The sequence below is a fragment of the Anomalospiza imberbis genome, chromosome 3 (genome assembly GCF_031753505.1).
Source record: "Anomalospiza imberbis isolate Cuckoo-Finch-1a 21T00152 chromosome 3, ASM3175350v1, whole genome shotgun sequence".
Classification (NCBI taxonomy): Eukaryota; Metazoa; Chordata; class Aves; order Passeriformes; family Viduidae; genus Anomalospiza; species Anomalospiza imberbis.
In genome coordinates, this window is record NC_089683.1 from 59,177,942 (window position 1) to 59,192,384 (window position 14,443).

The following is a 14,443-nucleotide window of genomic DNA, read 5'->3' on the forward strand; positions in this document are numbered from 1 at the left end:
ATCAAACAACAAATTCACATTATCTGCTTTTGCATAAATAAGATTACATGGATTGCATACACAGACTGCTGAAAAAAGACACTGAAAAAGATGGATTTATCAATTAAGGGACACAAGAGACCCTCAGATTTGTGATCCCTTCTGGATGGATATGTGGGAGGAAATATTTGAAATTCTATCATAAATGGATACACTGATTCCATTTTTATTGTATCTTTTCTTTTTCTTCTTTTATCTTTCTATATTCAGCCTATGCTCCCTTTATGCTTTAACTTTATTCCATGTCCAGCTCCTAGTATCTAGTTTCCTCTAGACACTTAGTCAATATTTAATTGCTTTGGTCTTTCACTTCTGCAGGCCTGCCCTCCTAAGCTAAAAGGAACTTCAATTGCATCATTCATATATTTTGTCCTCACAACAAGAAGTATTAATTTATCAACAGACCTTTGTGCGTTACTGCTGGTTTGTGCTGGCTTCAGTGACATGTGAGGTGTCTGAAGTGCCTTTGCTCTCTCTCCTTTTCAGTCTTTTCACCTTGTGCCCTCTGCAACACCCTCACCACAAGCTCATCTGATTTTTCTGGTGTGTGCCCTCTGCAACACCCTCACCACAAGCTCATCTGATTTTTCTGGTGAGCCAGATTTTCTGCAGTAACATCAGCCACACAAAGTGGCACAGGGGCTCTTTTCCTCCCTCTTCATATTGCCAAGATCTGAGCAATTGTGCCATTTAATAATCTTATCTGGTATCACCTGCCACAGGAAATTGCAGCAATACTTCACGTTATTCACCAGTCTTGTTTGCACAAGTGTTACATTTCCAGTTATTGTGAATTTGCCAGACAACCTTGGGAATGACAGCTCCGAACAGTCAGAAAGAGAGAATTTTTTACACCCTTTGCAAGCAACGTGTCCAAGTCTTTCCTGTAGGATGCTTTGAGGCTAAAATCTTATATGGGTTAAATATGCAAATGTCCAAATTCATGGAATATATCTATCAAGACTATGAAATGCAAAAGCATCACCTGAAATGCAAGTCTTTAGAGAAAAGGAAACAGTTTGGAGAATGATCACTGCAGGTGACCCTGGTCTTAAAATTTATAAAGTTTTTAAATCTGGTGTCAGAGAAAGGTGGACGTTTGATCTAATTCTGTATGGGCATACTTCTATATTTTCTTACAGTGGTATGAAATATTCAGGTTGTTTGTCCTTAGAAACCCAACTTTTGAAAGTTCTGTGTTTGGTTGGTTGGGTTTTCTTTATTGCAAGTAGTGGTGATTGAAAAAAAAAAAAACTATAAAAGTACTCTGAGACCTAGAGGCCACAAAACTGTGGATTTAGTGGGTTTTGTGTACCAGTTTTTTTTAAGGCTCATAATTGACTCTGACGTTTTGTTATGATAATCAGTAGTGTTGGACAATGGCTTAGTGAGCAAGCAGGAAGAATTAAAATGGGTGTCTTTAACTAAAAATAATTTTCTATGTTTAAAAATGTATGCATCAACCCACCAACTTAAATCTCTCTTATTTGTAAAAATAATATGCACCCCCAATTTTCTCTCATATACATTTTGCTTAGTTATGCAGGTCTACATGATTTAAAGGTATCACCTATTTCACCAGCTTTACACCTCTTCTTCCATATCAAAATATATTTTAAGGATTATCTCTGAAGAAGGGATTTCAGACACAGAAAGTTTTTTGTTTTTAGGGAGCAGGTACCTACAGTTAAAGAATCAGAAATGACAATCTAAAAAGCAATTACTGACAGAATACTTTCTGTACTGAATGCATATTACAGCATGTCTAAGGTGCTGTTCCCAAGAGAGCTGAGTTGACACCATTCAGTCCCACCCAGCTTCACTGTGGGACCTGGGAGAGAACTGGAAGGAGGAAAAAGTGAGGAAACTCTTGAGTTGAGATAAAGTAGGTAAAGCAAAAACCCCACACAGAAGCAAAGCAAAACATGGAGTTTATTCCCTTTTTCCCATTGGCAGGCTAATGTTCAGCCACATCCAGGAAATCAGGGCCTGATAGGTAATGGTGACTTGGGAAGACAAGTGGCATAACTTCGAAATTTCACCTTCCCTTCCGCCTCCTTCCCTCAGCTTCTCTCCTGAGAGAGTGTCATGTAATATGGGATATTCCTTGGGTCAGCTGGGGTCAGCTCTCCCAGCTGCGTTCCCTTCCGAATCTTGTGCACTGCAGCCTGCTCACTGATGGAACAGAGTGAGAAACAGAAAGACCTTGGCACTGTGCAAGCACTGCTCAGCAAGAGCTAAAACAGCCTTATGTTATCAACAGAGGTTTGGTCACAAATCCAAAACATAAAACTCATGAGCTACAATGAAGAAATTTATCCCCAGTTTAACAGTCAAACCCAGTATAGAGGGACACTACTCCTCTTCTGAGGAGTGGTGTTTTATTTCTCATTTTTGTTCTTTGGAGAAAATTTTTCAGCAGTATGATTTTCTTTTCCTGGGCTGGAGCCATAGTAGAGATGGTTTTCTCTCTTTCTATCCCTCCTTTCCCCTCAGTAAGTACATGAGCATTTCAGAAGTTTTATTGATGATCTTCAGCAATTTCAAAGAAATGAAAGCACCATTAATTCAAATGCTTATTGGGCCTGTCAAATTGCACTGCAAGGCACCCAGAATATTTTAAAAATTTACTCTGCATGCTGTAGAGATGATTTATTGACGTAGCATATCTAATCCAATGTTTAAGAATCCACCTGAGGTAAAAATAACCCAGGTTGAGATCTGTCTTGCTATATATATATGTATATATATATATATATATATATAAAATATTATATATATGATTTTCCTGCTTGTTAGAGCAGACAAATAATTTCTCCATGAAAGACAAGTTAGCAACATCAATATATGCAAGCTACACACACATAGATTTCCATTAGAAAATAAATTAGTTATTAAGTTCAAATATAGGCTTATGAATACAGCGGATATTGTCTCAATACCTAAATATTTTCCTTTAATGAGGAACATTTTAGTTAAGAGGAAAATTTTGAGTGTATCCAATACAGAAGAGTTCAGCTTGCTAATGCTTGTAGTTTTCAAATGGTTTGTTCATATGTCTAAGTAGATAATTGATAAAAGATGAATAGCACAATATCAAAAGACATCTGTTTTAGCTGCAGAAATATAATGGAAGCAATTTAGTAAGTTCCAGAACAAACCACACAAATATTTTTTCAGTTCAAAAGACCCAACTGAATCTTCAATAAGAATCTTCTTAACTCACTTCAGTGGTTTGCACATATGGTACTTTCTATCCACAAACTTCTTAAAATGCTCCTTAGGGACATGGATTGTACTACAGGTGTATTTTTAAATGTTGTCATAAAAAATAGGACAAACAACTCATCAATCAGCCAGAATGGTGAACAAAAGGGTCTTTAGTTCATAAAATTATCTAATCTCTAAGTGCTCTATTTGGCAAGGACATGTAGGACTCTATCTTTGGTTGTGAAAACAAAGTCAAGAAAAAGTGAGTAGTAACAGGGGTTGCCTATGATCATGGTGCTGCAAATTAGTAACGGGCAACTTTCACAAGGGTCCCATTCTGGTTTCTTTGAAACTTAGTGAAATAAAAATACTTTGTTTACTCTTACAATGGTCTGGATCAAGCCTAGTGTTTAACCAGAGATCCATTGATTTGGGATTTTTTATTAAGAGTCTCTGATTTTTATCTTTCCAGCACTAGAAAATCTTGCAGCAACATGTCTGTACAAAATAACCTACCACTTATTTTGCAACTTTTGTCTGACTTTTGTCTCCAAGTCTGTTCAGCAAACTGAAAAGGAGAGGGAAAGGTTCAAACAAATTTAATTTAAGTAGTACTTGAGGACTATATTAATTAGCTTAAATTATTTGTGTAAAACTGTAAGATACAGCATGCTATAAAGAGTTTCTCTTGGGAATTACTGTTCATCCTGAGCCATAACAAAAAACACCCCCAGAGAATTACACCATGAAATTAGCAGGTAGCATATTCAAAACCAATAAATGTGAATACATTCTCAAGATACCAGTAATTGGTCTGCATGACTTATTGCCCAAGGAAGCACTGAAGGAAAAAAATGATAGTGAGAGGTAAGAAGAAATTGCACATTTACACAGAGAGCAAAAATTCCAGAATTACTAATGTTATTGCTAAAAATATATTCTGGAAGAAATATTAAAACATGCTTTTGGGCTAAAACCAGTATCTCACTAATAATAAATAACATGATAAAACTTAATATAAGGGGTTTGATTATTCTTCTGAAATACCTAGAATATCCCTCTGTTGAAAAAATGTTGATTAAAAGAGCTCTAAGTTTTACTTAGCATGACAGTTGTCAAATAACCAAATGTAGGAAATATTTGGAAAACCAGCTTGCGGTTTTGTAGTGACAGTTTTCCATAGGTGACATTTTGATACAGATTTCTTCTAGCTGCAAAGAAAGGAAAGATGAGGGGGAAATAACAATCTGTGGGAAATAGTCCAAGGCTAATCCAGCTCTAGTTTTAGTTATCTGTACGACCAGGGGTGTAGGTCTTAGGCCTGGCTGGATGCCCTTTTGAGAAACAGTCAGAGCTGCTGATTCACATTGTTGTTATGAGTCACGATAACAGTGGCAAGGATTACTAATTTGTTAACTGTATGATTTTATACAAAAGCAATAAAAGCATGATAAAATACATAGATGAAAATAACATAAACATGCAAATAGCACTTTAATGCAAACGTATTACTTTATACAATCAAATAGCATAAGCTGATTTTAAAAAATTGAGAGCAGGCTATTAACAGTGAATTCAAACTGCTTGTTGAATCCTGATTTGGAGCTATTTCAGTTGGCAAATTTTCTTTCTGGATGTAAGATGTCACTTTGTGAAAATGCTTTTTGAAGAAAAATGGCTTATTTTGGATGTTTTGGATATTCTTAATTACCTTTTTTTGGTTTTTTGTTTTTTTTTTTTCATTTAAAATTTAACCCTAAAATGTTACGATTTTCCCTTTTTTTATTAACTCATAGAACTAGATACAGCAGGAAGTCTAGTGTAAGTTTTAGTAAGATGTAACATAGTGGATGTATTTTCGTTAGCTGAAGGTGAATTTAGAAACGCCTTAAAGAACATTAGGTTACTAAAGAGGAAGAAAAAGTATCTGCAGTACCAGCAAATCATTTCTGCATAATCAGACAAAGTTGAAATCATACTCAATCCACCTAGTCTCCGTCTCTGGGACTGCTAAAATGGCACCAAAATCCCCAGCTCCCTAAGCTTTATAATTTACTTTCTTGTATGTTTTTAGCTCAGTAGTCTTTAAAACAGTGGCTAAAACCTGATATTTAAACAAGGTTTATTATATGAATGCAAATATATATTATGGAAAGAAAGCTGGAACAATCTTAGATTCAGATTTACATTTTACTGACTATTAAAGAGCAAATAATATTAATTTAATCTTATTTCATGTTAACTCTTTGTCAACTTCATGGAAGTACTATTAAAATTAAATTTGGATTTTATTAGTACGTAGAATATCTAAATGATCACCAAAAAGATCAATATTAATTGTTCAGATAGTGCCTGAAAAGTGAATGGACATAAGCTTAGAAGAGTGATTGAGGCACTTCTGAAGTAAATGAGAAAATAGCAAAGGTAATAAATTTAATTTATTTTCCAATCTAACTATGAAAGAAACAATTACCAAACAGAATTTCTTAATTGACTCATATTTTGGCCTCCAGGCCAAAACACTTGAAACTGAAGGTAAGCTGAAAAGACATCTGAGTAGATGGCCTTTGTGACCTTGGGTCAAAATGTTTGGCTTTAATTCAGGTAAGAATTAAAGAAAAAGTTAACCTTTATCCACATAAAAGAAGAATCAGAAGAATCAGAAAAAAAAAGTAATATAATAAAAATATTTAAAGCATTTCTTCTTTCAAAATGCAAACTCCTCTATCATCATCTAGGCAATTAAATTCTCAAAATTGCTTTCTTCACTCCATTTCTGCAGTTTTGGCTCTTTTGAGATTCCCCGTGTTTCATATGGCTGGGACATCAAAATATAATTGACAAAAGAGGTCTTTTCTGGTTCAAAACTTCATGTTAGTTCTTTGGGTGATGCCAGGAGGTAGCTTTCATGGCTGTTCCACCCTTTAGACGTCATTAGAACCAGTCACAAGACTGCATGTTATGTACACATCACAAGGATCCAGTAGCAGATAGACAGAATCAACCATCTGGAGAAAGGAAGAAATGGGAAGGCAAGGGAAGGCAAAGGAAATCAACTGAAACTGGTCCATTTGAGACACAGGCGTAACAATTTTTAAATGGTTGCAAAATACGGGTAGTACATCAGCTTGTTTGAACCACTTAATAAGCTTGCAGTATTATAATGTGGTTATTTGAATTAGAAATGTGCAAACCCAGAACTCTGTCATGAGTACATCATTTGTAACATGACTGTTTTATGAATATTAGTGTTATCACTTGATTTGCAGAAGCTCAGACAGAAGGTTTCCTACACAAAACTGTGCTCTGACATTTTCATATGAGAGCCCATGCAAGTAAAGTGCTCCTTCTTCATTTTTTCCTTGATATTATTTTTGGTCATGAAAAGAGGAAGTAGAAATCATATCATATCCTGAGGTTAATCAACCAGGGAAGAAGAAACTATAAATAAAATAAAATTAATATTTTTAGAAGTAGTGAGCTATGTATGAAAATACAGTCATTACATTGTTTTTTCTGCATTTTAGACAACAAAGAGAAGTCAGTGAATGTTATAAGTGGTTCTTGGAGAGAATTTTCAAGACAATAACCTCAGCAAATTACTGACAATAACTGAAAGCTGATGACCTGAAAAGCCTGGAGAAGGCAACCTTGATATTATTTATGCAGCCTATTAAGTGTATAATACAACAATTTTCTATAAGGCAGGTGACTGGTGTGAAGGAAAAACACCACTATGTTACAAGAAAAAGAAGTTTACAGTAGAGGTAACACAAGACAAGTGTCTTTTGCTTAGCCAAAGCCCTGATCCAGCTCCTAGTGAAAGGATGGTCAGACCAAATAAGTAATTAAGCTGTTTTGCAATCTTGAGGTGGTTTTTGTCATAACGAGTTTGCCCTCTGTACTGACAGGGCTGCGTCGGTGGAGGTGGCATGGAAAGCTGTTCTCTGTGACTTTATCCAGGCCTCACCCACTGTGCTCCTACATCCAGCTTGGTGATATATGGGCTGAAACACAGATTATGAAGTGGGTGGAAAGTTAGCTGGATTTAGCTGCTCTCCAGGGTGGTGATCAGCAGCACAAAGCCAGCTGACAGCTGGTTACAGAGAGTATCCCTCAGGGAATAAACACCCACCCATGTTTTTAATTAATGGCCTTGCTGATGAGACAAACTCTTCAGCAAATTTCAAGATTTCAGGCCTGCTGAAAGCTGTCAGGTCTCCAACCCTGCCTCTGGCCCTGCCTGCTGGATGAACCTTAGCTGCACACCCCAAGTGAGGGGTCTCATGGAGGTACTCCTTGGACAAGTGTGGTCTGCCCTTGTCTCCTGCCCTTTCTCTGGCACCATTCCCAGGGCTGGAGACCCTGCCTGGAATAGACTCCATTTCATCTCCTAGCTGGTCTCCTCCTTGGGACTGTCAAAGGATCTCTTTTCCCAACTTTTCTCCTTGCATATGGGGTCTTTAGGCTAGTCCCCATGGTGAGATCACTCCTTGTCCAGCTTCTGGCTCACCTGCCCACAGAGAGCAGCTAGACCTCGAACAGTGACATGGGACAAAGGGAACCACTAGAAAGCAAACCCAAGATGGTAGCAACAACTTACACAAAGACCCGCCTTCCTTAAGAGTGAGTCTAAAGAATAAACTATATGGGGCTTTTTAAATCTCTTTTTCCTTTTTAGACTCCAAGAATGATGGCTCCTCAGTGATGAGCTGTCTCTTTGCTCAGCCCTGGAAGAGGAGCAGGGTAGATTTTGGATTTCTCGCTCTTCTTTCTACTGCTGGATTCAAATTGATTGCTCACAGTACAGAAAGCTGTCTTATACAGGTAACCTGAATAACAATAAGTCACAAAATTGCAGCCTTTGGTAGCAAGCAGGAAAATGGGAGACAACTTAGAACAACTTGGAAATTAAGCTTGTGAAAAGTGATTGCTTTTTATCTCTCCTTACAAGTCATGAACTTTGCAGCATGTGTGACAATATCCTAAACTGATACATTTATGTTGTTCCACTTATAAGAGGACAAAGGATAGACTGACATTATCTCTCCATTTAATTATGTTTGAGAGAGAAAATTGAAATAGATATTAGTTTAAAAAATTATGATGATTTTTCTTAATGTAGTCTATCAAAAATATACCTCTGTAAGAATAAAAATTATTTTAAAATCATGTGTTTAGGGAAGAGTTTGAATTAAGGAAAAAAATTATGATTTTGCATAAATATTGATAAATACAGTAAATAAAACCACTAAATCATCATTTAGTATATTTTCTTTTTAAAGATGAACAACTTTAATAAATTAATCAGGAACAAAAAACTCCAAATAACAGGTAATATTTGATTTTAAATAGAATAAAGTCTTTACTGTGTGCTGTTTAGGGAAGGAGTTACTGAAGAAACCCCAAAATAATGGATATTTTTTCAATCATAAATCAAAAGCAAAATTTCATAGCTATGCATTTATGAAGAGGAGTTTCAGTGACTAAATCCAGCCATCTGTAAAGGCTCTTAAGTTACCATTTTGAGTCTCTGATTAAGTCTCCAGAGTCTCCAATAAAGTTTATGACAGTAATGCAAAATTAAGAAAACCCCTCTCTCTCTCTCCTAAATAAAACTGCAGAAATTAGAGAAATTAAAAGGAACAAGTAGTAAGAGGAAAAGAATAGCTTGGCATTTTAGTTTATTATGTCTCTTGTGTTTTCAAATGATCAGAGAATTTTTAAAACTGGTATATTAGAAAGGTCATTTCAGTGGTCAGAACTCGAGTGCTTTATTTTCAATCTGAAAGGTAAATAATATACCAACAGAAGTGAAGGAAAGCAACATGAGTGCAGATTAATTTAGCAGAGATATGCTCATATAGCTCTAGGAGCTAAATTTGTTATTTTTTCTGACAGAACACAGAAAACAATCCAACCTTCACTGCAGGATTATACAAGAGCAAAAGAAAATGCATTTGATTTTTCAGCTTAGGAAACACTCTGATCTATAAAAAGTGGCACAAATTTCCATAGCTGAAGATAAAAATGACTTGTACTGAATTTTGCAAAGTACCTTCTTGGAGTTGTTTCAAATCTTTTACACTGCAGTAAACAAAAGCAGGTATTTATATTTTTGTAAGCTGCAGGACCAATAATGCAATTAACCTAGGGATGTAGGTGCCTCCTCTGGTCCATGTTTTCTTCCTCCAATATACTTATGTGTTGCATGTCTTCTACTGGAGCAAGTGTATTAGCCTTAAGTCTCTACAGTGTTCCTGGAATTTTTCTACCTTTTCAAGCACTAGCCTTGTTTTTTCACAAGTACATTCAATTTTCTCTGTGTTCTAAAATTTTTCAGCTGCAGCCATCACTGAAACTTTTCCACTTCTAGCTATGTCTCTCTCAAACCACCCACAGCCTCCTCAATTCTCTGTCCATACATGATCTGCCAGAAGGGCATCAGCAAAATTTGCTGTGGTGGAGATAGACTGGTTGTCTTATATGAGTTACTTTCTGGCTTTAGGGTCTCTTTTTTTGCAGCTAGGAAGTCAGACTGAAGGGATAAAATTGATTTACATCCATCTACTTTCACAAAAGTCAAAGGAATTATATAGCTTTGAGTTATCTAAGCATTGTCAAGTATAGCTGAAAATGCCCAAAAATATATTTAGAAGTCACTAGGGAAAGAGCAGGGCTGAATGCCAATGAAACAATGTTTTCACATATACCTGATTTCCTTAAGAAGGCAGGATAAAAACACTGAGGAAATGAGTATCTGGCCATCTGAAGTTAGTATGTTCAACCACTGACTGATTTCAGAGCTGTGGAGAGAGTGTTGGAGTGTTACTGCTCCCAGAGGTACAGATTTGCTGCATTTAGCAGGGCAATTAGAACTACCAGGAAGAATAAAACCTGCATGCTCAGACATGAAACAGAGATTTACTGGAAATTGATTAATGTCATATCCTTGTACTATTAAAGATAGATGACAAGCTTCTGGCTGCACTGCTCAAAATCTTTCCAAAGAAAATGCTTGCTGCTTACAGAGCCACTACACTGTGTTGCAGAATAAAACAAAGAAAAAGCCACTTCACATCTGACCCACAAGCTAATAGGAGAGAGGCCTGAAAAATCATTCATATCATCTGTTCATAGCTACTAGAAAATGCTTGGGGTTTTTTTCTCTGTCTTGGGGTACAGCAGTGCTGTGGTGCAGAGCTTCTTTTGCTCTCAGTTGGAGGCGGGAGCAGCATTCCCTCAGAGACCTCTGCCCAGCATCTCAGTGAGCACCAATGTGCTGTCTGACGTAATTCACAGCGGAAAGAGACAAGTATACAAGGGCTGCTAAGTGAATGAGGTAGGGAAAAAAATAGGACAAAGACAAAAGAGAAAATGACTAGTTGAGAGAAAACTGAATTTATTTTTTCCTGTAACAACATTTAATCCAATGCAAGTTCTGATATATCTCAGACCTCTTTATTTCGTAATCCACTGTGAGCAAATAAAGCCTAACATGAAAATGTTGTTATTCAATGTTTCTAAGATGGATTTTTTTTTAGTGAAATAGCTAGTCCATGTCTAAATACATCTTTATATTGAAAAATGTGTCCATGTTACGACTGAACTCAGAGATATTTCTTAAAAAGTATGTCAAGAAGGAGGGAGCAGCTCAGGGATGGAGGGTGGCAGCTCCTCAGTCCCAACTCACAAAGGTGGGCAAGTTTGTCAGTGCATAGCAGCATACACCACACATTGCTATGTAAAATTAATGTACTGAGAAATCAGAACTAGAAGTTCAAATAAACACTTAGTATGCTGAACTATCGCTTACGATGGCAGCCGATTTTATGTAATATCAGTGTAAAGTTATTGCCAGTCAGTTGCCAACAGCCACAAGTCTCAAGGAAGGGGACCCATTTTAGGTAAAAAATATAGCATGCCTTCTATAACTAATCTATGTTTGGACATATAAAATATATAATAAACCATTAGCTTTCATTATGTCCCTTACTAGAGATGCAAATATATCTCAATATTTCTGTTTTCCAATGTAAGTACAATATGTGTTTTCATATTAAGACTGAAAGTATAAAAAATCTATCAACCATCGTACTGGCAATGTGAACACTGTAAATACAACATGGTCATGCAGTCTAGCAGTGTTATATATATTTTTAGGGTCTTTCTGAAAACTCTGGTGATAAAAAAAATTAGGCTATTTCTTAATGTAATAGTTTAACAATTAGATTAACAAAGATAAGAAGTCTGTATCTTATCCTCATCTTTGTCATATGTTAAGGACTATGTCATGGAAGAACCCTTTCAGATCTATAAGAAGCAAGGTGGTTTTACTCCATCAGTTAAGCACCATCCATTAAGGCTCCTAACTTTGGAATAAATATTTGTTCTTTTATCAAAGAGCAATATTTTAGGACCCTTAAAAAAACATATTTTGATGTAGAGGATGATTTTCCAAAGTCTGGAGTGTGTGTTTAAGTGTTGGACACTTAAAATTTTCTCTTCTTGTTACTTATCCAAATTCCAACAAAAGTGTATACTAATCAGCAAGATACTTGCTCCCACTGAGAAACAGACCTAATTTTAACTTAGCCTTTGGTTTGCAAGTTCATATTCTTATTTAAATAAGGTTCTTTCCACAGAAAAGCTTGCTTCATGTATATGCCTCTGTTTCATGATAGGAAATACACTGTGTATTGAGCTAACAAAATGAAGTATTATGCAAATTAACATCAAGGAAGTCCTCAAGTGAATTAGAGGGTGGACTGCATAATGAGGATCTGAGATCAAGGGCCTGAGCTGTAATGGTTCTCTTCTGAGGGCATATTTATGCTGCATCTGTGCAAAACACTAGAGAATGTTATGCTAGAATAAATGGCTGTGATGTGAGAGAGGATTCTCACTGAGGAATCAGAGTACATTTTACTTATAATACTGAGCTCTAAGGTTGCATGAAATAATGTCCCACAGAGAGATGGAGGTATAAGGCTGGAGATGCATGAGTGTCCTGGTTTAGGGCAAATCTAGGAGGAAACCTCCAAATGGGGTCCCTCTAGAAAAGAAATTCAAGCGGCTCCTCCCTGCACCGGTTTGGGAGACATAAACCTCCTTTGAGAGAAGTGGAACAAATTGTTTATTTAACAAACAAAGTACTCACAAACATGGAAAAATTAATACTATTAAACAATGGAACCTCTCGATTGGGGATACAAGCATCATAATGTCACCCTCGGACAATGAGAAAATAAGGGTTGTACATAGAAACTAGGCAGATAGGCTTCTCAGGATGCATGTCATTAGATAACAGTGAGACACAAAGGAAGTTTTTAAATATGTTTTTCAGTGCAAAGGACAGCTACAAAAGAGCTCTATAGACACTGTTCTTCATACACAAATGCAAATACTTCCAAAGAGGAAAGTACATAGCAAAGCAGACTATGGCTGATTTTATATCCTTTCAGCCTGTCAAGATATAACCTGGGCAGATTAAGAGCTTGCTTATGTCCCATTCTGAGAATCTTCCATAAGCATAAGAATTTCCATGGTCTAGACAGCTTTCCTCAGATAACAATGCAGTAAATTCCCATTTTGAGGCCATGACGGTGAAGATTTATTCACTTCTTTGGGCATTTCTTATGCTCTTTGACTAGTGTTATGTTTTCTTTGGTTTTTGTGACCTCAAATTTGACCACCAAGTTAGCTACCCAGGTGATCATGCCAATCCACTTTTTGGCATTGAACTCCTTACATAAAATACTTTCCTTCTTCCTTCTGGAAAGCAATTCTGATTTTTATTTGGGCTTGTGGGCATAAAAAGTCAGAATAGAACAGCTTGATGTTATAAAAACAAAAAATTTTCTTTGAGTTGAAAAGACATCTGTCAAGATGTATTCCACTGGCAGTTTATATACATATTTTCAAAGGGTTTTTATCATTTACAAAGATCATTTGCCAAAACTCTCACAGCAATCCTTACTGAGGTCAGCAAAATCCATGCTTCCACAACTTTATCATGCTCTAAAGCTTTAACAAACTATTTCCAAGAAGCTGTGAAAGAGTGAGAGTTAGCAGGTGAAAATTCAGTCTAGGCAGGGAAACAAGATCATCAAGAAAAGTCTGAGCAGAAGGGCAATAGCAGTACTTATCCTTGGGCTGAGGGGGCACAACAGGCATGAGAACTGCAACTGGAGGTTCAAAAAAGACATCCAAGGTGACAGGGACCAGATCCCAGGAGTTGTTAGGACATGAAGAAGAGGGAGGTGAAAAGGAAGAAACCAGTCTTAGAGAGGCAGGCTGAGACCTGCTTTGTCTGTGACAGGGCACAAGGTGCTTGCCTTTCTGCTTATTGCTGGTCACAACACATTTACCCCTCATCTATGTCTATTGATTTATGGACATCCTTGTGCTCTCTACTTCATAACAAAAGTGTCACAGAACACTTATGAAATAGTGACTCTCATTGTTTACAGACCTTGAGCACAGAGCTCCTTGCATGCGTAAACCGATTTGTTCCTATCCCCTTCCTCAATAAAGAAACAGGCACTGAATCATTCTCATCCAAATGTCACTGAACTTCTCCTGGTTTAGGCTGCTGGCTGTTCAGCTCTCAGAGCCAGTGTCCAGAGACACACAACTCTAATAAATTCGATGGAAATAACACTGTCCCTTGATTGACGCAGACATTGACAGCAGGTATCAGACTTGACTTATATAGTCCACATGACTGCTTAGTGCAAGCTCAAATCCTCACAAGCAAAATACTAACAGATTAAAGAAAGAAATCCTGTGAGTTTTGCTGCTTTTACTGTTCATTTTGGTTAAGTCTGCATTTTCTTTTTTAAAACAATTTATTGCTGGGACTAAGTAGTATATGCAAACTCCTGCTGACAGATTCTATCTGTCTAACTCCTCTGATATTGTGGAAAGAAACATGGAAGATGTGAGAATTTCAGTTGTAGCTGTAGCACTTTCCCAATTTTATTCTGGATTAAAGAGTGGAGACTGAAACTTTTGTGAGAAACAAACTGTCACTGGGACTTCTGGGTACTACATAATACTGTGAGTCCTAGGACTCTATATAAAGATTTCCCTAAGTTAAAAAAAAATTCCTTTGACATTGTGTTAAAAAAAAAGAAAAAATCTGCCTGCTGGGAGCCAGAAGTGGCTGTCACATTCTTCCCACAAAGCTCTT